Consider the following 24,962-nt stretch of genomic DNA (forward strand, 5'->3'; position numbering starts at 1 on the left):
AGGTACTCTACCTGTTTTAATTACATTTTGGCAGTCCACGCGGCACCCCTTTACACTGACCTGCTCCCTGCTGACGAGAGGCAACTACCTCGAAACACGTGTCCAGTGATGGCTAATGCGACACATACTTTTCTACATACACCGTGGCATAGGCGTACTCGCCGTCGCCACTACATTGACCACAGTTCCTTGGGGCAACTTGCTGGTGTGACGAGCAGAGTGCGACCAACTTCTGATTCATTTATTGCGTTACGGCTCCCTTGAGCCAACGGGCTGACGAGCCTTGGACCTGCACCTGCGCGCCATGAGAGGTACTCTACCTGTTTTAATTACATTTTGGCAGTCCACGCGGCACCCCTTTACACTGACCTGCTCCCTGCTGACGAGAGGCAACTACCTCGAAACACGTGTCCAGGGATGGCTAATGCGACACATACTTTTCTACATACACCGTGGCATAGGCGTACTCGCCGTCGCCACTACATTGACCACAGTTCCTTGGGGCAACTTGCTGGTGTGACGAGCAGAGTGCGACCAACTTCTGATTCAGCAATGGAGAAGGTGGGCAAATGGAGAGGGAGGCTGCCAAAACTACAGGTGTGCAAAGGAGAAAGTGTGGGATGGCAAGTGTTTCACTTCAGGGGCAGTCAGGGAACCAGATGGTTACATGGCTGGATAAGGAGATGTAACTAAATTCATTTCAAAAGTAGGTAAGAAAACCTCAACTGAAGACTCCCAAATAAAACGTAATTGAACATGTAGGGATGGTGACAGCTCCCGGTAGTTTCAGTTGTTCTGAAATCCTGAAGGAAGACGCAGGGCTTTAAGTGAGCCGGGTCTCACCGGTGCTGAGCACCGGCAGTTTTTGTAAAAGAGGGCTTTGAAACGGGTCACTATCTGACTCTGTTTTGTGCCCTGGCACAGGCAGTATGTTTTTTTGGACTGCAGTTACAGCAGGCATATCGATGTGCGCATGCGCACACTACTCACTTCACCTCTAGTGGAGCAGTTACAGTATGATGTCATGCCAGGTGAGCGTTGTAGGGGAAGAGAAATCCTTTAAAGAGTAATTTTTTCTCTGAATGTTCTTTCTCTTTTTGAAACGCAGGAGCAGCAACATCATTGTGGAGTCACCAGGGCTTTAAGTGGAAGCATTTTCAATATTATATACAACAAGCCATAGCTGCTGCTTATTTCTCGTATGCAACTAACAGCCATTGACCAAGCCAATAGTCCTGACTTGTTGTAGGTATGGTTACTTGTTGCATTATATATCTGGATGCAAAGACAGAAACAGTAAAATACAAGTCGGGTGGCACACAATGCGAAGCACAGATTTTTAGCTTACTTGTTTTAAGCCACGCCCCTAATAACATCGGCCACGCCCCTTTAAGAGACCCCCCCAGTTTTTTCATTCCACTTAAAGCCCTGGGTAGACGTTGTCGCGGGCTCAGTTGGGCACCACCTGATATCGCGCTATGCTGTTGCACGCCACAGGGCTGCCAAAGAAGGGACACAACACTCGTAGCTGGTGGTAGCAGCCGGAAGGTCACGAGCGACCCCGGCTCCTTTATTTATGCTCTCTGGCCACGCCTGGCTAGAGAGTGATACATTGTGTGGTGGTGCTTCCGGGACAGGGGTGTCCAAGAATAAGCTAGACCGCTACATCCCATATCACTTCTTTTTATCAATTATGTTAGAACGGTTTACCATGCAAACTCAGCCAGTCTGTGGTTCGTCAAAGGTTAGGCCTGAGGTTATATCGATGTTGGTCATTACTTGTACCCCTGGTAGGGCTGGTTGTCTCTCCTCCACTTGTGTGGTGTCGTCACTCGATGTGTGTTCGGGGCCTTATTCCTCGACATTTGCCACCAGTACTCTCTTAAACCATGAAATGTTTCTGGTTACTACTTCTCCGTTCCGCTCGGCAGTCATGGCTGTCACTCGGACTTCTCTCACAGTCCACAGCCCTGTCTCGTACGGGGTGCGAAACTTTCCTCCACTCCTGCGATTTCTTAATAGGACCGTACATCCTGGCATCAGTGTTCGAACCTTTGCTCGCCTTCGGTGACTCGCTTTTTCGTTGTTCGCTACTCTTCTGGCTTGGGTGCTTGCTGGGTTATATGGCTCAGGCTTCCAGTTGTCAGCTATTGGAAAGTTATCCCGTTGAGGCTCTGCCAGCATCAGGGACCATGGCGATCTCTGTGTTGTGCAGTGAGGTGTACTGCAGTATTCTCGTAAGAATTTCTGCAACTCGACTTCTGGGTCAGTGTGTTCAGTGACTGCTATTCGTAGAATCTTATTCAGTGTCCGCATGAAGCGGTCTACTTCTTCATTGGCTTGTGGCCACTGCGGTGTAATGCGGTGATGTTTTATCCCCAGCCGGGTGAGAAAGTCTTTGAACTTGTTACCTTGGAATGGGGGACCGTTGTCTGTCTTGATCACATGTGGTAGACCAAATAATGCGAATATTTGCGTCAACACCGGCTCTAGATGGTTAAATGCTGTGGACGGCAGGACTTCAACGCAAGGATATTTAGTGTAGCTGTCGACTAGAACCGCTGTGACCCTACCATCCGCGAAGCTCCCGAAGTCAAGGCTCACCCATGACCAGGGTGATGGAGCAGGATCTTCAGTTATTACTGAAGCTGGCACCTCTGCGTTTCCGGTGAGTTGGCAGGCTCTGCAGTTCCTTACGACGATGTCCACAGCTTCCTCTAGTCCAGGAAACCACAGCTTTTCTCTCATCCAGGATTTCATCTTTCCTGTGCCTTGATGACCTTCGTGCGCTAATACAGTTGTGCGTTCCTGGAGACTTTGAGGGATGACGATGCGTGATCCTCTCAGCAGTAAGCCACACTCAGCAATGCTGAATTCATCTTGGATTCTCCATATTTTCCCCAGTCGGGACCTGTCGATATCGTTCCATCCCTGGATGTCCTGGAGAAAGCCTTCCCAGGAGCCTTTCTGTATTGCGTCTGTCACCCTTTTGATTACCATGTCGGTGTCCATGTGGGTCTTGATTTCGTCAATTGAAAGCGCCTGTGGGCACGACCATTGGGAGATCATGTTGACAAATTCTTCCGTCCTCAGCTCTTGATCAGAGTTCGCTTCCGCGGGATGTGCCGGGTGACGGGACAGGAAGTCGGCTGTGTTCTTGGCACCTGGTCTTTATACAAGTTCAAGTTGATAGTGCTGAAGTTGTATCACCCACCGTTCGATCCTGGGTGGGGGGTGAGGTGCAGTCCCTTTGAAGAGCGAGAGTAGTTGTTGATGGTCTGTTACTACTCTGAATGGATGACCGCTGACATATAAATGAAAGTGATTGCAGGCCCACTTAATGGCAAGTGCTTCTCATTCGATTTGAGAGTAGCAAGTTTCGGTCGCTGTCAGCGTTTTGCTAGCAAATGCCAGCGGGACCCAGGTACCTGGCTCAGTCTCTTGAGTTAGTAAGGCTCCTAGCCCTACTGGACTGGCATCTACTATCAGTTCCGTTGGCCGAGTCGTGTTGAAATATGCCATGGTTGTGCTCTCCACCATTGCCGATTTTTACTTTTTGGAATGCTTCCTCTTCCACTTGAGTCCATCGCCAGGCAGACTCTTTTTTCGTCAGATTTCGTAGGGGTTCTGCAATCGTGGCAAGATTTGGAATGAATCTCCCGCAGTATGTCGCCATGCCCAAGAAGCTTCTGACTTCTGATGCAGTAGTGGGAGCTGGGGCGAGGTGAATCGCCTGCGACTTCCTGGGGTCCACTTTCACTCCGTCTTGACTGATGACATAACCGAAGAATTCGATGGACCTTTTGAAGAATTGGCATTTTTCCTTGTGGAGAGTCACTCCATGTTCTGGCAGACGCTTTAGGGTTGCTCTGAGTCGACGGTGATGGTCTTCGATTGTTGCCGAGTGTATTAAGATGTCATCACTGACATTAATAACTCCTTGAAGTTCCTACAGAACTTCTTTCACCGCATTCTGGAATATTTCAGCTGCTGTAGATATCCCGAAATTTAGCATTTTATAGCGTCAAAGACCTAGATGCGTTGAAAATGTGGTAATATACCTGCTTTCTTTATCGAGTTTCAGTTGGTGGTAACCAGGGTTTAAGTCTAACTTAGAAAACCACTGCGACCCGTTGAGGTCAGCCAGTATGTCGTCAACTGTAGGCATCAGGTGCCTCTCTCTCCTAATCGCTTGATTAGGCATTCTCATGTCAGTGCAGATCCTGATCTTCCCTGGTTGCCTGGGCTTCTCGGCGATGACCATGGGAGACACCCATGGGGTTGGACCCGTCACTTTCACTATTACACCCTGCTGCTCAAGCTTCAAAAGTTCTTGTTCCCCTAGTGGTCTTAGATGAAATGGTATTCTTCAATGCCGTAGAGCGACGGGTTTCACAGCTGTGTCGATGTGTAGTTTTATGGGTGGTCTTTTAATACTCCCTAGGCCTTCAAATAACTGTGGGAACAGCTCCAGTATGTCCTCTGTTTGAAGTGACTTTACTGCGTTCGCAAGAGTGACCAGGCTCTGGTCTTCAGCAGTGTGACTCCCGACTAATATGTCTGCTTCCCTGTCAACTATGTGGAATGTTGTGGTAACCTCATGGTCTTCTGATTTGACTTGTACAGACATTTTTCCTTTCAAAGGAAGCGGAGTCTGGCTTCCGTATGTGAGGATTTTGACCTTGGATGGCGTGAGTGCCGGCCTTGGTTTTAATTTCTTGTAGTGTTGACACCCCATGACATTCACTGATGCCCCTGTGTCTGAGGGCTGTTACAGGTGTCCCGGCTATTTCGATGGCACACGTCGGTTGTGGACGACGTCTTCGCTTGAGATCATTTACGAAGGAAATGAGGTGACATTCTTCTTCGCCATCTGAGGATGAGTCCTCTAGATAGTGCCGACGGTGTGCTGCCGTCATTGGTGTCTTCGAAGTGGCAGGTTCTTCCAGTGTGAGGTGCCTTACTTGTTTGGATGGTGGTTTCCGCCCTGAGGTTCCTCTGTATCGCGTACCTCCTCGACATACACTCGCAAAATGGTTGGGAATGACACATTTTGTGCAGGTTTTTCCCCTCGCCGGGCAGCTGTCTTGGGGGTGCTCCTCCTTCCCACAGTATCCACACTGTGGTTGTCTTGGATTCCTATTGGGCCACCTTCCTCGCCCACCGCAAGTCGTCGCGCAAACGGCATCCACTCGTTCCATCTTGACGGTCACTGCTTGTTCGGTTGTTGAGTTGAGTGCAGCTTCCATGGCGGACGCCCGGACATCTGATAGCTCATGCGACCAAGCTAGGATTAGTATGTCTTCAAGAGATATGCGAGGCTGTCGAAGAATGAGGGTCCGCAGAGTCTTGTTGCGGCATCCTTGGATGAGTTGCGCCCGTACTTCTTTTACCTGGTCATCCTCGGTGCATGTGCTTGCTAACTCGCAGAGACGAGCGTGAAACGTGTCCACTGACTCCCCTTCCCTCTGACGAGCTTGTCGGAGTTTGAAACGTTCATAATCCGGGTTAAGTTGAGGGTCAAAATGGGTATTTAACGGTCTGACAGTTGTGTCGTAGTCCGTCTGTGGTCATGTGTTCGGTAAGTGTGCGAACAGCTTGTATATTTCATCCCCCGTGAAGTGCAACAGAAGTGATCTTTTTACAGATCCATCTGTTTCCCTGGTGGCTATAAAACAGTTGTTGAGATGGCTGATCCACACTTTCCACCTAGGTGACGCAGTTGCAGGGTCAATCAATTCACTAAACGGGAGAAGTGCGCTGACTTGTGAATGCAGATGAGAAGGTGGAGCTGCAGGGGCAACTGGCTGCTGTGCTGGCGCTGCTGCTGCCTGGTCAACCATGGCTGGTGGTTGCTTTGCGGTCTTTTCTGGTGTGGTTTAGTTCTGGTGTGGTCACTGTGTGATTTTGGATGCTGCTGCCAGTTTTTTGTGCCACTTCCAGCTTTATTAGGGCGCTTCTGCACTGTTTATATTCTATTCCTCTGCCATGGGGACTTGCGTTTGTCAGTGCTTGGTTGTATGTTGTGCCTAATGCTCATTTTTAGTGCTCACTGCCTCTTTTGCAATCTGGGGCTTGCCTTTGCTTGTGCTTGTTTAATCCCTGCTTCATTGGAACTTTTTGCCACTTGTGTTAATTTCTCAGAGCGCTGACAATGCGCTCGTGGTTTCCTCTCCACTCGTTCAGCCTGGAGACAGCAGGGGGCTAATGCGCATGCTCGCGTTGATCTTGATGACGCGTGCTCGACCGGCCTGTGATTCGGGAGCTTCGAACACGTCGTATGCTGACTGCGCAAGCGGGCGCTGGGATCTCCGCTTGCGAGCACTCACCGGCAGAGTGGACGACGCGGGCAGCCTGGGTTCTTTCGCTCTTCGCACTCAGTAGGAGTCTTCCATCGAGTGCAGACGCGTCTTCCACATTATACGGCGCCGGGGCTTTCTTCTTACTGGCAGAGTGGCTTCAGTGATGGGCAGTTCTTGCCGTTGTGGGAACGTTGTATCCCACCCTCGTCGCCAGTGTCGCAGGCTCAGGTAGGCACCACCTGATATAGCGCTATGCTGTTGCACGCCGCAGGGCTGCCAAAGAAGGTACACAACACTCGTAGCTGGTGGTAGCAGCCGGAAGGTCACGAGCGACCCCGGCTCCTTTATTTATGCTCTCTGGCCACGCCTGGCCAGAGAGTGATACATTGTGTGGTGGTGCTTCCGGGACAGAGGTATCCAAGAATAAGCTAGACCGCTACAGACGTCACACATCTCACTCTTGGCTTGCTGCCACTTTCAGGGAAGGAGGATTTATCCAGGTCTCAAAAAAATGCCAGTGGTTGGGACATTTGCAACCAGTCCCCCACCACCTTTGTGTTTTCTGCGCAATGTGCCACGGGCATTTCCAGGTGTGGGTTGACAGGACTCGAACTGTACCTCACGGATGAGGACTAACTAGACCAACATCAGTTTCTGGTGGCTTGTGCTCCCGTCTGGAGGACAAACGGCCTGGCATCCTGGGCTTGACTGTCTCTATTGGAGCCCGACCCTGGTTGATTTGCATATGGCTGGTCTCTGTCTGAAGTGACATAGAGTGACAATGACTGGGAGTTTTGCAAGTATATCCCCAAGCGCTTTTTTGTGTTGCTCACTTAGACAACACAATCATACACTGTAATCTGTAAAAAACAAATGAGAGCACAATTGCTGCCCAACCTCATCACTAAACTTTCTTAACCAATGCTGCCTCAATTTCTGCAATACGTTATCGCACAGTGTCCTCACTTAAAAGCTTCAGTTAATGGAAACCACCATTTTTAAAAATGTTCTTTGGTGATGCAACGTTTTCAGCTGCAGGTGCTGGAAAGGATGATTGCTTCACTGTTACTACACGATCAACCGACAGCATTACGTAATTTTCGCTCTTTTTCGTTTGCTGCTGTGCCATCTGGTGGCCGCTCCACTCTGTTCTCATATTATGGCGGCTGCGGACTCTCCAAGAGTCCTTCTCTGACTTCGACGCTTTATTGATGTACTCATGAAGATGACCCTGTGTGCCCGTGGCGTGCTTGGTAGAGGGCACAAGCCATAATTCAGTGCAAGTTAAAAAAAAAAGATAACAATGGAAAGTATTGTTTTTAAATGTACTGTAACTGGGCTGCAAAATAGAAATCGTTCATTTTCTAAGCCACGGTGCCAGAGGTACTGTTAACTTAACTGTTAGTAAATATTGGAATAATTTTCTTTACCAGGGACGCAACTGCTATTATTGTCACAGGTGCAGTGACACCGGGGCCTGGAGCTCTGAGGGGCCATTTGAACCCTGATAATTGCTGTATTTCAGTACCCCAACTGCAGTGAAAGGGACCATTTTCCTTGCTTGCACCAGGTCCCATTGTATACTACTTAGGCAACTAATCTTTACAGCGTACACAGCTTTCGTTTTATATAATTTACGGTAAGTAAACATCAGAAAACATTTACTATATTTACCGCTTTTAATTTGTATGATCTACAGTCAGTACACATCAGAATACCATTACACTACATACAGCTTTCATTCTGTATCATCTATGGTTAGAATACTGTGGCGAGCGTGTTTCTGCGCTCCACTCCCAGTCGCACAGCTTGTTTGGATACTGTGATCCTTTAGCCTTTTGAGCATTTAACCTTGTTATAAATGTAATCCATTTAATCCACAACATTATCCAAGATTTCTTCATGTGATTTAAACCATTTTACTGATCCACATTTTTCCATAATGCATTTTTTTCATGCTTCTCATAATCACGAGTGCCCATCCAGGCCTCTTCGGGAAAACGATCACAAAATACAGATATTAGTTCAGAGCAGCAATTCTTTATTAAGACCCAATGCATTTCGGGCTTATTTCCAGCCCTTTGTCAGGGGTAACTGTGAATCAACAATATAAAAAAATATAATTACTACGTAATCAACTTTGTTACATCTTTTACAAAAAACTGTGTGAATTTACAATTAACAAATATATCTTAATAAACTGAGATAGTGCATGCGCCATTCTATTAAAACCAGAGCTTCTCACTGACCCAACAGAATGAATTATTCAAATATATACCCACGTTCTCTCAAGTATCAGACTTGATTGTGCAACCCCTTTCACATTACACCCGCCCGTTTGCTGGATCATTACGCGCTTTCAATGAACCCGCCACTGCTCGAGTGTTAACACTTATGCGTTTAGACGAACCCTCTCATCCCAACATTTCCATATTGCCGCATTTCATGGACTCTCAAGCCCTTTCTCATGTCTCCTAATATTCCTGTTGTTTCCCATCCTCAACATCTACATAAACCCCGTATGTCACAAATCCTACTCCTCACATACCTGCTCCCCATGATATCTCTTTACGCACGGCGTGCGCCTGAAACAACATTGTATCACCAGTACCGGGCTCTCTAATTTAAACCCAAAATGCTCCACCCCCTTGTGTGTGTGTAATTAATCACCTGATATCTCAGTTTCCCATTAAACTATAATCCCCATAATGCACTTTATCACAGCAGAATCATATGCATCAGTGATTGTATTAATACCAAACGAAAAATAGTTGATCTGTATGCACAATTTTTGCGATTTCATCATGTAAAAAGACTTTGACGATTCATAAGTTAACTTCATTATTCACTGCTGCTACTAAGAACTTGCCGTATCGCCGTATGTGGAGTCCTTTGTATGAAATCCTTCATTTGTAATTCGACTGTTCATTCGGGTGCAAAACCAACAAGGGCAAAAATTTAAATAACAATTCGAGAGGTGGCATGCACACCGCTGTCCTTCTCAATGTAATCCTTATCTTCAATGTACTCATTTGCGTGCGAAACTGGGCCGTGCCTTGCCCAAATTGCATCAAGAGTTATAGAATACTGTGGGGAGCGTGTTTCTGCGCTCCACTCCCAGTCGCACAGCTTGTTTGGATACTCTGATCCTTTAGCCTTTTGAGCATTTAACCTTGTTATAAATGTAATCCATTTAATCCACAACATTATCCAAGATTTCTTCATGTGATTTAAACCATTTTACTGATCCACATTTTTCCATAATGCATTTTTTTCATGCTTCTCATAATCACGAGTGCCCATCCAGGCCTCTTCGGGAAAACGATGATAAAATGCAGATAATAGTTCAGAGCAGCAATTCTTTATTAAGAAAAAAAATATAATTACTACGTAATCAACTTTGTTACATCTTTTACAAAAAAGCGTGAATTTTTTGTAAAAGATGTAACAAAGTTGATTACGTAGTAATTATATTTTTTTTAATTGTTGATTCACAGTTACCCCTGACGAAGGGCTGGAAATAAGCCTGAAATGCATTGGGTCTTAATAAAGAATTGCTGCTCTGAACTATTATCTGCATTTTGTGATCGTTTTCCCGAAGAGGCCTGGATGGGCACTCGTGATTATGAGAAGCATGAAAAAAATGCATTATGGAAAAATGTGGATCAGTAAAATGGTTTAAATCACATGAAGAAATCTTGGATAATGTTGTGGATTAAATGGATTACATTTATAACGAGGTTAAATGCTCAAAAGGCTAAAGGATCACAGAATCCAAACAAGCTGTGCGACTGGGAGTGGAGCGTAGAAACACGCTCCCCACAGTATTCTATAACTCTTGATGCATTTTGGGCAAGGCACGGCCCAGTTTCGCACGCAAATGAGTACATTGAAGATAAGGATTACATTGAGAATGACAGCGGTGTGCATGCCACCTCTCGAATTGTCATCTATGGTTAGTACACATCAGAGTACATTTACTATATTTATAGCTTTCATTCTGTATCATCTACGGTTAGTACACATCATAATACCTTTACACTATATACAGCTTTCGTTTTAGATCATCTACAGCTATTAAACATCAGAAAACCTTCACTCTGTATACAGCTTTCCTTCTGCATCATGTATGGTTAGTGCACATCAGAGTACATTTACTATATTTATAGCTTTCATTCTGTATCATCTACGGTTAGTACACATCAGAATACCTTTACACTATATTCAGCTTTCCTTCTGTATCGTCTATGGTTGGTACACATCAGAGTACATTTACTATAGTTATAGCTTTCATTCTGTATCATCTACGGTTAGTACACATCAGAATACCTTTACACTATATTCAGCTTTCATTCTGTATCATGTATGGTTACTACACATCAGAATACCTTTATACTATATACAGCTTTCCTTCTGGATCATCTATGGTTAGTACACATCATAATATCGTTACACTATATGCAGCTTTGGTTTTATATCATCTACAGTTAGTGAACATCAGAAAAACCTTCACTCTATCTACAGCTTTCATTCTGTACCATCTTGGTTAGTACACATCAGAATACCTTTACTATATTAACAACTTTCCTTCTGTATCATCTACGGTTAGTACACATCAGAATATATTTACAGCTTTCCTTCTGTATTATCTATCGTAAGTGCACATCAGAATAACTTTACACTCTATATAGCTTTCCTTCTGTATGGGCTATGGTTAGTATACATCAGAATATCTTTGGACTATATACAACTTTCCTTGTGTACTAACCATAGATAATACAGATCAGAATATCTTTGGACTATATACAGCTTTACTTCTGTATCATCTATGGTTAGTACACATCAGAATAGCTTTGCTATATTTGCAACTTTCCTTCTGTATCATCTACGGTTAGTACACATCAGAATACATTGACTATATTTACAGCTTTCTTTCTGTATCATCTACGGTTAGTACACATCAGAATACCTTTCTCAATATATACAGTTTTGCTTCTGTGTCATCTACGGTTAGTATACATTAGAATACCTTTACTATATTTACAGCTTTCCTTCTGCATCATCTGCAGTTATTATACATCAGAATACCTTTACTATATTTACAGCTTTCTTTCTGTATCATCTACGGTTAGTACACATCAGAATACCTTTCTCAATATATACAGTTTTCCTTCTGTGTCATCTACGGTTAGTACACATCAGAATACCTCTACTACATATACAGCTTTCCTTCTGTGTCATCTACGGTTAATACGCATTAAAATACCTTTACTATATTTACAGCTTTCCTTCTGAATGATTTATGGTTAATATACATTAGATTATCTTTAGACTATATACATCTTTCCTTTACACATCAGAATAGCTTTACTATATTTGCAACTTTCCTTCTGTATCCTCTACGGTTAGTACACATCAGAATACATTTACTATATTTACAGCATTCCTTCTGCATCATCTGCGGTCAGTACACATCAGAATACATTTACTATATTTACAGCTTTCTTTCTGTATCATCTACAGTTAGTACACATCAGAATACCTTTCTCAATATATACAGTTTTCCTTCTGTGTCATCTACGGGTAGTACACATCAGAATAACTTACTATATTTACAACTTTCCTTCTGTATCATCTACCATTAATACACAGCAGAATTCCTTTTACTATATTTACAACTTTCATTCTGTATCATCTACGGTTTTTACACATCAGAATATCTTTACACTATAGAGAGCTTTTCTTCTGTGTCATCTACAGTTAGTACACATCAGAATAAGTTACTCAATATATACAACTTTCCTTCTGTATCAGCTACGGTTAGTACACATCAGAATACCTTTACTGCATGCACTACTTTACTTTTGTGTTATCTATGGTGTGTAAACATCAGAATAGCTTTACACTAGATAGAGCTTTTCTTTTCTGTCATCTACAGTTGGCACACATCAGAATACCTTTACTGCAGAAGCAAATGATCTTTTTATATTTTGATGATTGGGAGGGGCTTAAATTGTAAAGCTTGTATATGTGAGGTAGAAGAATTGGTATTTCTGGTGAAATATGAGCCTGCAGAAAGCGGTAAAGGGACAGTGTGATGCAACCCTCTGAATTCATGTAGCAGTTATCTTAGATTGCTCATGTGTGAATAGACCGAGTCTGCACTTCATCAGGGTAAAAACGTGTGTGATGTTATCTCTGCAAGCCCTCCAATTTTGGTGAACTAATTCCAATTAACAGAATACCTTGTACCCTCGACATAGAGATTTTGCGAGGGGGCATACTTGAAAATATCCTGCATTTTCAAAGAAAAGAAAATGTAGGCCTTTGGCAATTTTAATTAAAGCTCCCAGTTTTCAGGGTTTTTTTCTTACCGATTTGAACAGATAATTAGGGACTGAAATAAGTATATTTCCTTATTTAAAATATGGACCAGTCGGAGTTGCTGAGTGCTTTATAAATCCTTCATTCATTTATTTATCCATAGGAATGTTTGGCGCCACCAGCACCTCGGGGCGTGGCGCCCTTAATTGCATCTTGGGCGGGAGCCGGATTTTCTCTCTCCCCCTTCAATACCTTGGAAGCAATGGCAGCAAGGGATGGTCCAGTGACGTCACCCGAGGGCACAAGGAGTCCCCGGTAAGGATATAAGCGTCAGGAAGGAACAGCTAAATCTTCTTTGTCCCCTCCAAGAACTCCCAAAGTGGTGGACCGGTGGCAAGTTACCCACCCACCCATCCCTAAAACTGAAGGGTGGGGTCCCTGGCAGCAAAATGGCCTGGGATACTGATGTGGACTCTTTTTGTATGGACTGACCGACCCTTGGGACAGGGCGAGCATTCAATGGGGCTCTGGGCTGGCGGGAGGGGGGACTGACCTGCTAGTGGTCCTGGACTCTCCTGCCCTACCCGAGATGCCGGTCTGTTAAATTTCAGGAACCCCAGTGGCGCCAAGGAGTTATGCGGTGCCCCTGGTGGTAGTTACCTCTGGGATGGAGGGCAGAAAAGTTACTACTAATAAAAATTACTGCTGGTCAATGTGCTAAATCAATGCTGTTGGATGCCCTGGGTGGTACTCAGGGGCCAGTGCAAGTTGAGGCCTGCTGGCACAGCCAGCACAGGGGGTTCACCACACTTTGCTTGCCTTGGTGGTTAATGCAAGGTTTATAATGTATATACAGTATTTGCCTAAATGTAACCTTTGAATATACTTGCATCTTCTGGCCATTCAAAAATTAAGTAGTGAACAATGTTTGTTTTCACTTATGCTTGAATAATTGTTCAAGTTAATGATCAAATTAATAATGAGTACCTTAAAGGTGATATAAAGGATTACACTGTGGATGATCAACAAGCCGTGTTTTGTCGCTCTGTGGTACAGAATTGTTGGGAGAGGGCTGATTTACAATAAGTGGTGCGATACGCACGTTGTATGCATACTAAGGGAAAGGGCCATTTGTTGAAACATTGTTTGCAGTCAGCTGAAACTGTGAAGCCAGTAGCAGTGCAGGCAGGCAGCGAGGGGAGTTTGAAGCAGCAGTTCTGACTGCACCAATTTGATATAAAGTTATCAGCCTCCTTAATGGTTTGAAGCAACCAGGTAATAGTGCAGCTGACTCAGGCCCTGCATGGAAATAAGGGGAATTCATGTTTTATGAAGTTGTTTCCAGCAGTAAGGACATTATGGAAAAAAGTATGTTTTTCAACTGATTAAAAGCTGTTCTTTTTAATGAAGTTTGAAATTAGTAATGTTTCTTTTCAGAATAATTTAAACCTGGAAAATATGTGTCTGAGATTCTAAAGTACCGTCAATGTGCAAGCAGTGTAACATTCATAAATTGTGCGGAAATCACAACCTTAAATTATTATAATTCTTTTTTTTAATTTTCAATTCAAACTAAATAAAATGTACATGGATAAATGAAAAATGTAATAGGCGTTTGTTCACTAACCCCAATCCCGAGATCCCAGAAATCCTTCTGTTTTTAGGTCTCGGCTAGGCAGCGCATGCGATGTCTCGTGGAGAGATGGTGTATACAGTATAGTGGGGGAAGCTACGCCCACTTTCCGCACATATTTTTGATTGGCTTCAGTCATAATTCCTGCATTGCAAATGGTGTTTGGCTTGTTAGCCCCGCCTCCTGACGGCTATGTCATCATTTTTAGATCGAGCCTAAAGCAGCACACATGCAATGCTCTGCAAGACTTTTAGTAAGGGGCTTCAGAGCTGACCACATGCTTTTGCGTGTGTTTGTTTTTCTCACAGGCTATTGGGCTTTTCGTGCGTCTTTCTAAGAAAGACAGCATGCAGTTGGGCAAAGGCGGGTGCATGTCCCGCCTTTGCTCCGCCCACGGCCTATTGCTTGCGGTTACCCGCACGGGCGACATCTGTTTACAATTATCATGCCCAGACGCATGCACGATAATTGGAAACAGATCCCTCACACAAGCGCACGCAATCTCGCGGGCTTGTTGTTGGTGACTTTTTGCTTCCGCCTCAACACCAATTTGAGCACATCACCTTCGGTTCCCTTACATGCTTAAATTGAGAGCACGTTTAAGAAACGGATTCGGTGGGATTAGAGCTACTTACTTGAAAGTTTCCCATGTAATCTGGCTCTAACCCGTAGAATTATTTTGACAGTTACGGTGGCCCTGCGTTTTTCCATACTCGTGGGAGCAAATTGTGAGTACAAAAATATTTGCCTTTGTGCAAGAGACAGTAGTCTGCCAGTACTGACCAGGGGTTATTGGAATAAGTTTCCAATACGTAATAAAGTTAATTGTGATGCCTTTTAGTGTTCGGCTCAGGGTGTCCCCTCCGTAACTCGCCTATGAAGGCCAACAGCTCAACTAGGTTGGCACATCTCTTCTTGGCTCTATGAGAGGTATTTCATCAAATGGAACTGCACGGGACATGGAACCCCGAAAACGTACCCGTCTGTACCTTTAGTTATCTCATTCTTTAGCAGTGCTTTGAATCGGTCCAGTGGCTGTATAAGCGCTGAGCATCTGTTGATTTTCCGGGGCGCGCTTCTAAATGAACGGCTTAACCTACCGCATTTTAACTATATCTCCTAAAAAGTACACAAATGAACTTTGCTGAAATTTGCTCATTATTTTGTCCTTGAGGAGGAACAAGGGATATTGAATGTGCCGATGTTTTCAACAAGCAGTGCTTAAAATTTCCCTCTGTTAAATCGCTCCCAATTTTGGCAGCTGAGGCAACTGAAACTCAAGGGGATTAAACACTTTGGCCAGGGTCACGCCGTGCGATCACATAAGGAAGCCTGGATTAGAACCATAGCCAGCCATATAAGCTCTAGAGGCCATCTTCTATTTTTTTTGTTAAAGTTTTATGTAGTGCGAATTCGACCCAAAGGTAGGAGAGCGCTTTACATGAGCACAAATTAAGTTACACAAGGACGCATTCATTTTTGGTAGGCACAGGGAGATTAAGTGATATGCCCAGGACCACAGGATTTTGAGCCGACGCCGAGACTCGAACCTGGTTCCCCAGCTCCAAAGTCGGACCTTCTAAAAAATATGGAGTGGATCAGTCTCGGGTGTTTTCCTGGGTCAGAAAGATATTTTTCGCTCGAGTGCAGAGAGGGAGATTTATATCTTTGTGGCTTGCATTGAAAAAAACTGTAAACAGTAGATGGGTGGTTAAATATTTTACTCACACCTCTAAGTCTGAGCATTGACCCCGTTCCCATTAAAGAGCCCTTAAGCAACAAGGTATTCGAATGCTTGAGCCGGATTTTGGTTCAGTCAGGTTGCCGCTTCACTAGGATCGCTACGAATTTCAGGAGTAGAAATGTTGGTTGTTCTCAGTGTTAAGCATATTGTGTTTATACCACTGCCCCCTGGCCCAAGGAAATAAAGATAACAGTAGCCACTCCTAATTTTTGTAGCCAACAGAGTAAAGTAATCTGCAACTTAAAAGCCTTAGACGGGAATGTGAACTACGAGTCCCAGCAGGCTTAGTTCTAGAGCTTGGAAAATCCGGACTGGCTTGAAGTTCACATAAGAACATATAGCAAATCTAAATGGAACTCATTTGCATAGTCCGTGGAAGTAATTTGCATAGTCCGTGGTTATTTTCAAAATACAGAATGGATCAGAGACTCTGAGGGTTTAGCAGGGAGTACCACATTCATTTTCCTGACTTTTGGCATTCTCACTATTTCCTTTGGTGCTCATTTTGGAGACAAATCCATTTTTGAGCAGGTGATGGATAATTTGAGCCACTGAGTATTATTATCCATTAGCACCGACAAATTCAATATTTTGTGTGGCTGCCAAATTGAAATGCAAAGAAGACTACAGTAAATGTAAAATCCACTCCCTGTGTCATATGCATAGTTTACAACCAGAACAGTTTTAGGGCATGGGCAAATGCCCATGGCACCACCTTCCAGAAGGTGGAAGAGTCTCCTGAAGAAGTGATAATGGTGGGCGTAAAACGGATTTTTAGGTCTCGCCTGAGCCAGCGCTTTAGCGCTGCTCTCTCGCCTGAGCCAGCGCTTTAGCGCTGCTCTCGCGAGAGCTTTTGTAAAAGGGGGATCTGGAAGTGCAAACGAGTGCTTTTCAGGCCTCCAAATACAGTGCATGTGCGCCGGGCGCGCGTACCATTTGGCAGCCTGAAAGCACTAGTTTGCACTTTCAAATCCCCCGTTTACAAAAGCTAATTTCGCGGCCGCTTTGATGAGAACATCAAAGCGGCCGGGAAATGAGCTCACCATTCGCCACCCCCTCCCTTATCCCACTTCCCTCACAATGGTGACAGCTTGTTATTTCTCGCTCCTGAATTGAACATGTTGCTGCAGCACGGGTTTCTCTCTTCTGCAGTTCATTCTTTTTATTTTTTTGCAGTTTTTATATGGCGCGAACTCGACCCGAAGGGACTGGAATGCTTTACGTGAGAACCCGTTACATTAAGTGCAAACGAGTGCTTTTCAGGCCTCCAAATACAGTGCATGTGCGCCGGGCGCGCGCACCATTTGGCAGGCTGAAAGCACTAGTTTGCACTTTCAAATCCCCCGTTTACAAAAGCTCATTTCGCGGCCGCTTTGATGAGAACATCAAAGCGGCCGGGAAATGAGCTCACCATTTGCCACCCCCTCCCTTATCCCACTTCCCTCACAATGGCGACAGCTTGTTATTTCTCGCTCCTGAATTAAACATGTTGCTGCAGCACGGGTTTCTCTCTTCTGCAGTTCATTCTTTTTATTTTTTTGCAGTTTTTATATGGCGCGAACTCGACCCGAAGGGACTGGAATGCTTTACGTGAGAACCCGTTACATTACACAAGGACGCATTCATTTGGTGGGGGGTGGGGCACGGCACGGAGAGATACAGTGATTTGTTCAGAACCACACGCTCTCAAGCTGATGCCGAGACTCGAACCCGGTTCTAAACTCGGCATCTCTAGCCGTTACGCCACACCATCGCCATCCAAATTTTTATCTTCCCTTTTAAAATCGCATGAAAGGGCCACAGCTCTTTCCTGCAAAGTGCCCTTCTCCCTCTCTCTGCATTTCCCTACTCCTCTTTCTTGCAGTGACTGGTACCCGAGCCACGGTCTTCATAAGCGGCAATAGTTAGGACCCAGAAGAGGAGAGATTAGTGATTTGCCCACAATCACAGGGTGTTGAGCCGACGCCGAGACTCGAACCTGGTTCCCAAGTTCCAAAGTCGGCAGTCCTTTGCATATTGGATTAGGTGTCTCCTACGGGCACTTTAATGTTCGGTGTTTCCACATCACAGCGGCGCTATAAAGCCCAGAGCACAATTCTGCACTTAATAAGAAAAAAACTAGAACTTCTTTCCGTAGTTTAAGCAATTTACAATGCAATAGGTCTCGCATTTACGCGCGTTTGAGCTATTGACATTGCAAATGACAATGCATTTATCTGTTTTTAAAACTTAAATAAAAGGCAGTCATTTGCAATGTCAATAGCTCAAACTCGCGTAAATGCGAGACCTATTGCATTGCAAATGCTTGTTATTTTATTATAATGTAACAGCTGAGCATGTCTGTCCTGTGCTTTAACTCAGTGATGCAAAACCAGCCTCCCCCCCAAACCCAAGCACGCCCCCTCCCCCCCCCCCCCGCCCGCAACATTTGGAGAGGGCGCACTAAAAGAGCACTTAAACTGTCTGCTTCGTTGGTTTACAAAGACATTTTGCCTGATGGGAGGAACCCCCGAGGAGCGTGCAGCCTGCAAAGCAGGTCAGCAGAGTGTTCCAACTGTGCAGCTCCGCCTTTCAACCAGAAATCACTTTATATTACTCATATTGGGCCGTTGCGGCTTTGGCTGAAACCAGCAGCTCTCACGCGGTACCCACACTAAATACACTCCCTTTTATGTGTTGTAGTATGGGCATGCCCGTTCAGTTTTATGTGGTCAGTTTATTTGAGGTGTTATTTCATATGAGCGCTCCTAGGCAGTGCTTTAAGAGGGCCGTGTCCTGACCGTGCTCAGCACGGCCAGTTCTTAAAAGCGGGTGCTGAGACGTACACCTTTCGGGCTCTCTATTTTTGCCATCCCCCTCAGGGTGAAATAAAAATCTTAGCCCTGCAGCAGTACCACCACTTATCAAACCCTTTGATGTAACCTCAAAGAGACTGGTTTTAGTTTTTTTATAGTCTCGTCGTTTCAGAATGGAAGCATTTTCAATATTATATACAACAAAGTCACAGTTGTTGCTTATTTATTTTATGCAACTAACAACCATTGACAAAGCTAATAGTCCTGGCTTGTTGTAGGTATAATGTTACGCGTGTTATCATGGATGCAATGACAGAAACAGCAAAATAACAGTCGGGCAGCAAACTATGCTAAACACAGATTTTTAGCTTATGTGTTTTAAGCCACGCCCTTAATTACACCGGCCACGCCCCTTTGAATGACCACTAGTTTTTTCATCCCACTTATAACCCACTGTACCTAGGCTCTGGCGAATGGCAGAATGCTGTACCACAAAGGTACGAGTTCAAGAGGTTATGTGACCTTTTGAACAATAGCTGGATGAAGGGGAGGGTATGAGTCGATGGCTGCTTTGATACATTATCATTTCACTAAGCAGCGTCGTGCAGCAGCTAGCTTCTGTGCACTCTTCTCTCTGAAAGGGAAAAGAAGGGGGGGCGTCGCAGCATGGTAGTTTACAATAGTGTGGGCAGCCGACCATTTCAAAGGCAGCACTAAAATGTGTACCTCTGCATCTCCACAGAACAGCACTTTAGTATGCAGATTCCTTCTTTATTAGCGCCAAGAAACTACATGGCTTTGACCACTACTCTTTACACCACTTCCCCAAAAACACAATAATTGTTCTTCCCAGCACTGCTGGTTTGGTAGATGGGAAGTGTGAAGGGCGGGGCTGTAGTTTCTATTGCTCAGTTGAACAAGTTTTTAGACAATGCTTTTCTTTTTGTGGGCCGGCCTATGGCTGCTTTCGGATATTTCTTTTTGACCTATTAAGTCACGGTTAAACTCCCCACTCCCTCTCAAACCATCTTAATATTAATTGCGAGTCCCAGTTTTTAGAGGTGGCTAGAGTAAGCTTCAGCTGTTTGCCAATAGGTCGGCGAAAAACACTTATAAGGTCCCAACGGCGAGACCTATTGTCTATGCCAATGCTTGTTCTCCTTCGGAGGCTCTCAGCCCCTTTACTGGAACACTATTTGTTGCCCTGTGTCCCCCCCCTCCTCTCACAGTTCGCAGTTTTTTCGCCCCTCTCACTCCCCCCCACTCCTGTTCCTGCCTTCTTGAACGCAGAAGCTTCCATTTGTAATGCAATACATCTCGCGTAAATGCGAGTCGCATTGCATTGCAAATGCTTGTTTGAAATAGTGCACAGTCACAAGCACACCCACCTCGCGAAAAGGAAGAGCAAAGACCAGAAGTCAGGCGTCTCACACCTGAGTGTGGGCGGGGCTCCTGTGTACCGCGGAGAGCCCCGCCTATTGCTCCAACGCCAGAGAGGGGGATCGGAGCCTACCGGGCTCCATGCTGCTGTTCGCCTCCTGCCCCCAGTTCCCTCCGCAACACAGCCCGGTGAGTAGGGCCGGTTGGTGCGCTATAAACGTCACGGCTTCTGTAACTCAGGTGGCACAACCCGGTGCATCACAGAGCACCGCAGCACCCCTTTGTTTAAAGCAGCACCCCTCAGCCCCATAGCGTCTCTCGTGGCGGTGTGAAGCGAGGGGCGCCTTTCTCTCCAGCCCTGAACACCGAGTCTTCGTCCTCTGTTCGACAAAAGATAAAATTCAAAGTGACAATAGCAGCAGGTTGAATTTAGAATAATTAAAATGGTGCATTTGGTGACAGAGCACAGCTGAGGCTGCACGCGAGCAGCAGCTCAACGCGCATGTATGTCAATTGAAAGCGTGAGACCAACTGCGAACAAGGATTGGGAGGGAGCAGACCACAAACTCGGAAATGTGTGTAAAAGGCAGCTTTATTGAAAACAGGTGCGCATCACATTAAAATTCCTCGGCAAACGCCTTACAAAACTAAACCTCACTAAATACCAAATACTGGCCTTTAAACCCCGCCCCTAACATTTTCTTTGAACCCGCCCATACATTACCACATTACAACCATAACGTCAATGCATCAAAACATAAACACTTTAAATTCCACCCATCCGTAAACAAATTAGCCCGCCTGCTTCTTTTACCCCCGTCAAACCCCTAACCTGCGTGACCTAACTATAACTTAACTTGCCTACCCTTTCCATGACGATAACCTAGATCCAACAATAAACCAACAAACTCTGTCAACCTTGCCACAAACTTCCAATAAACCCCGCACTGCACCTGTTTCCAGCGACAATACATAGTCACCCCCCCTGCGCACCTGTCCCAACAAAACCGCCTAAGCCCTCGGATGAAAAAGACCCCAAACCCATCAATACCGGAAAGGAGGGAGAGAAAAAACAATAATCCCCGCTAAGCTCCAAGCCACCAGGTCACCAAACCTAAAATGGTGGCTGGGAGCAGGAGCCCAATCTACTTATGGTTGAGCTCCATTGGGCTCTTTTTGGGCTACAAATTTACGCAGCCCAAAAATAACATGGCTGGTCCGAGGCCAGGCACACCCCCAACCCCCCGCCCCTCCCAAACTGCCCGGGGGGGGGGGGATCTCCCTTCGGTCGACCGCTCCCCCCAAGCCCTCCTTGGGAGGGAGGGGTGTGGAGAGGGAGCAGACCACAAACTCGGAAATGTGTGTAAAAGGCCGCTTTATTGAAAACAGGTGCGCATCACATTAAAATTCCTCGGCAAACGCCTTACAAAACTAAACCTCACTAAATACCAAATACAGGCCTTTAAACTCCGCCCCCACCCATACATTACCACATTACAACCATAACGTCAATGCATCAAAACATAAACACTTTAAATTCCACCCATCCGTAAACAAATTAGCCCGCCTGCTTCTTTTACCCCCGTCAAACCCCTAACCTGCGTAACCTAACTATAACTTAATTTGCCTACCCTTTCCATGACGATAACCTAGATCCAACAGTAACCCAACAACTCTGTTAACCTTGCCACAAACTTCCAATAACCCCCGCCACCCAGACAGTAGGGGGGGAGAGACACTACCCCCCACTTTCTGCCCCCCCAACTAAGGTGACTGCTTGTCTCTAATCGGAATGCCCCTGCACTTTCAAACATCTCGCTAACGCCTCCCTAATCTCCAACAAGTAGAGGTCCATGCCAACCCTTGACAAATGCACCCCGTCACCTCTGAAAAACTCCACAGCCTCAAAACGCAGCTCTGTATGTGACACTCTTCCAAAACCGAGATGGCGAAAAAACCTAGAAATCTCCAAATTTACCTTCCATGTCAATGGCCCTCGTGTTCAAAGCGCCCCTCTACACTCTGCGCCGGACCAACTCTGTCCACAAAACGTGGCACCCAGCCCATTGCTCCTTTAACCTCGACAAATCCTTCTTCATGGTCCTCATCAGTACCACACCCTCCACTTCACACAAGTCGTTCTCCCCCAGATGTATCAACAGAACATCTGGGCACAGCCCCTGCACCATCCACTTATTAAGGCACAGAAGCAATTCCTTCCACCGCATCCCCCCTTTGCCTTTCCAAACGATGTTAAACAACTGGTCATTAAAGCCCAACAGTGCCCCAAAATAACAATGACATGCCTGTACATGCGCCCATTTGATAAAAGAATGCCCAACAATCCAAATGGTCAGTTCCTTCGTCTGTGGCCCAGCCACTGAACCTGTAACGAGAAAAAAGGGGTGAGATTCACACCAAAGAGGATGCCACATGCGCCTCTTCTACATTCTGCCGAATGTAACGATAATAACAGTCTGCAGACCAGCACCCCAGCCGCATTATGTCCCCTTGCGTCCAGCCCCTGTTATGCGCTTCCGTTGCCGCCCCAAACCTGAAGGAATGTGTCCCATATTCCTCCCCTGCAACCCAAATGCCGTCCAACGCTTTCCGCAACACCATGCGCAGCTGGTACCCTGTAACCTTCTTCCCATTAGCATGCCTAAAAACCTCTCCCGGCCTCATTCCTCTTGACAACGCTCGGAAACGACGGGCCCATGTAAGGGGGCACATCGCTGAAGGCACCCCCGCTTCCAACCGAACCCCTTTATCCAAACCCCTCTGGTCCGTTTTCGAACTGGCCAACCATATATGTATCCCTTCTCCCCCAATGTACACATCCTCCCACCGCACGCCATCCCTGACCTTGTTGCCCAGGAGTTCTGACACTCTGAAAGCCCCAAAAAACATCCAAACCTTAAGGGTGGAGAATAAACAGTCCTCAAAACATCCCTACAGACTGCCGTCAGCTTCTCTCCCCCCTCTCCCTAGCCCACCCTTCCAACATCCTCCTACCACTTCTCCCGCTGATGGAGTGTAACCCCTCAGTAGTTTCCCCATGAACGCAATGCCTGCCAACTTTCCCGCAATTGTAACTTTCATGAGGCCTTTATCAATGAGTGACAAGATAAACTGGATTACATCCTCCGCCCGATGCCAGGCCTCCATCCGTTTGCGTGCCCTGGATGCCAAAAAATCCCGCCATGCAAATTGATATGCTGCCCATGTGGAAGCTGACAGAGACCTACCACCAGTTGTAGCACCCTACGTTGCCTACATACCAAAGGTGCTCCGGCATCGGGGTCGGTGTCCTGTCCGCCTCCTTGGCCAGCCCACGGCATCTCACCCACTGTGAACGAGACAAAGCATCCGCTATGTCATTGTCCACACCTGGTACATGCAATGCCCTGAAAGCAATGTCATGCCTGAGGCAGCCCAGCACAAAAACCCGCAGCAAATTCAGAATTTGCTCATATCTGGCGAACTGTCTGTTAATGACCTCCACCACCGCCATGTTCTCCACCCAAAACAACACCTTCTTGTGTGCCAGCTCTTCACCCCACAGTGTCAATGCTACCAGCAACGGGAAAAGTTCCAGGAAAGCTATGCTCCTCCCCCCATCCTTCCACTCCCGTGGCCACTGCTCCGCACACCACCTGCCCTGCCAATAGACACCAAATCCTTCGCCGCCTGCTGCGTCAGAAAAAATGTGCACATCCCACTGCACGTCCTCCTCCCTCACCAACATGAAAAGACTGCAGGAAAACTAACCACATGCGCAAATCCTCCTTCACCCCTGCTGACAACCGAACGTGGTGGTGAGGCAACTGTTTTCCTGCCAATGCCCACCCCAAGCGCCTGCAAAATGTCAGTCCTGTTCTGACCACCCTGCATGCAAAATTAAGGTGCCCGAGGAGCACCTGATTGTCCTTCACTGTCACCTTCTGTTTGGACAGCATACCCTCCAACAATTGCAACATTTTAACTTTCTTCTCTTCTGGCAAGCGAGCCCGCATTGCTCCTGAATCAATCTCAATCCCCAAAAATACTATAACCGTACAAGGACCCATTGTCTTCTCGGGTGCCAATGGCACCCCCAGGTCACCCATGAGCTTGTGGAATGTGTCCAGAGCTGTCTGGCACTCCGTGGAGCCCGGTGCCCCCACAAAGAAGAAATCACCCAAATAGTGCGTGACCAATGTGTGACCGGTGTGCCGCGTAAAGTACTACTGCAAAAAAGTGCTAAAGCATTCGAACAAAGCACATGACATAGAACAACCCATCGGTAAAGCCTCATCCACGTACCATTTGCCCCCAAAATGTATACCTAGAAGCTCCCAATCATCAGGATGAACGGGAAGTAACCTGAAAGCTGATTTTATGTCACATTTTGCCATCTCTGCAGTCGCGCCCGCGGTCACAACCAGTGACATGGCCACGTCAACTGAGGAAAAGGAAACTGGGGCCGCCCCCTCGTCAATGAAATCGTTAACTGAAGACCCCTCAGGCCAGGAAAGGTGTTGGGTTAACCTGTATTGTCCTTGTTCCTTTTTGGGCACCACCCGATCGGTGATATTATCAGGTTCTCTGTTGGCCAATCGTTAAAGGGGCCTGCCATCCTCCCCTCCCGCACCTCCTTTTCCAATTTCTCCTGTACTACCCCCTTGTGTTCTGATGCCGATTTCAAGTTATCTGCCCACCATCTCTTTCTGGGCCCCTGGTAAGCCAAATGAAACCCCCACTGGAACCCTTCAATCAAAACCTGTTTTGCCCCCAAGTCCCCA

General features: G+C 46.1%; 1 protein-coding gene across 1 annotated transcript in view; it reads left to right on the top strand.

The window, feature by feature from the left end:
* The window catches only part of LOC146868757 (uncharacterized), a 541,685-nt gene that overhangs the window by 114,290 nt on the left and 402,433 nt on the right, over positions 1–24,962 (top strand). The window contains exon 3 of the mRNA XM_085613729.1: positions 12,790–12,941. The gene's annotated coding sequence lies outside the window, so the exon portion shown is untranslated. The remainder of the gene's footprint in view (positions 1–12,789; positions 12,942–24,962) is intronic.

Source organism: Triturus cristatus, chromosome 1_2, assembly GCF_964204655.1.
Source record: "Triturus cristatus chromosome 1_2, aTriCri1.1, whole genome shotgun sequence".
Lineage (NCBI taxonomy): Eukaryota > Metazoa > Chordata > Amphibia > Caudata > Salamandridae > Triturus > Triturus cristatus.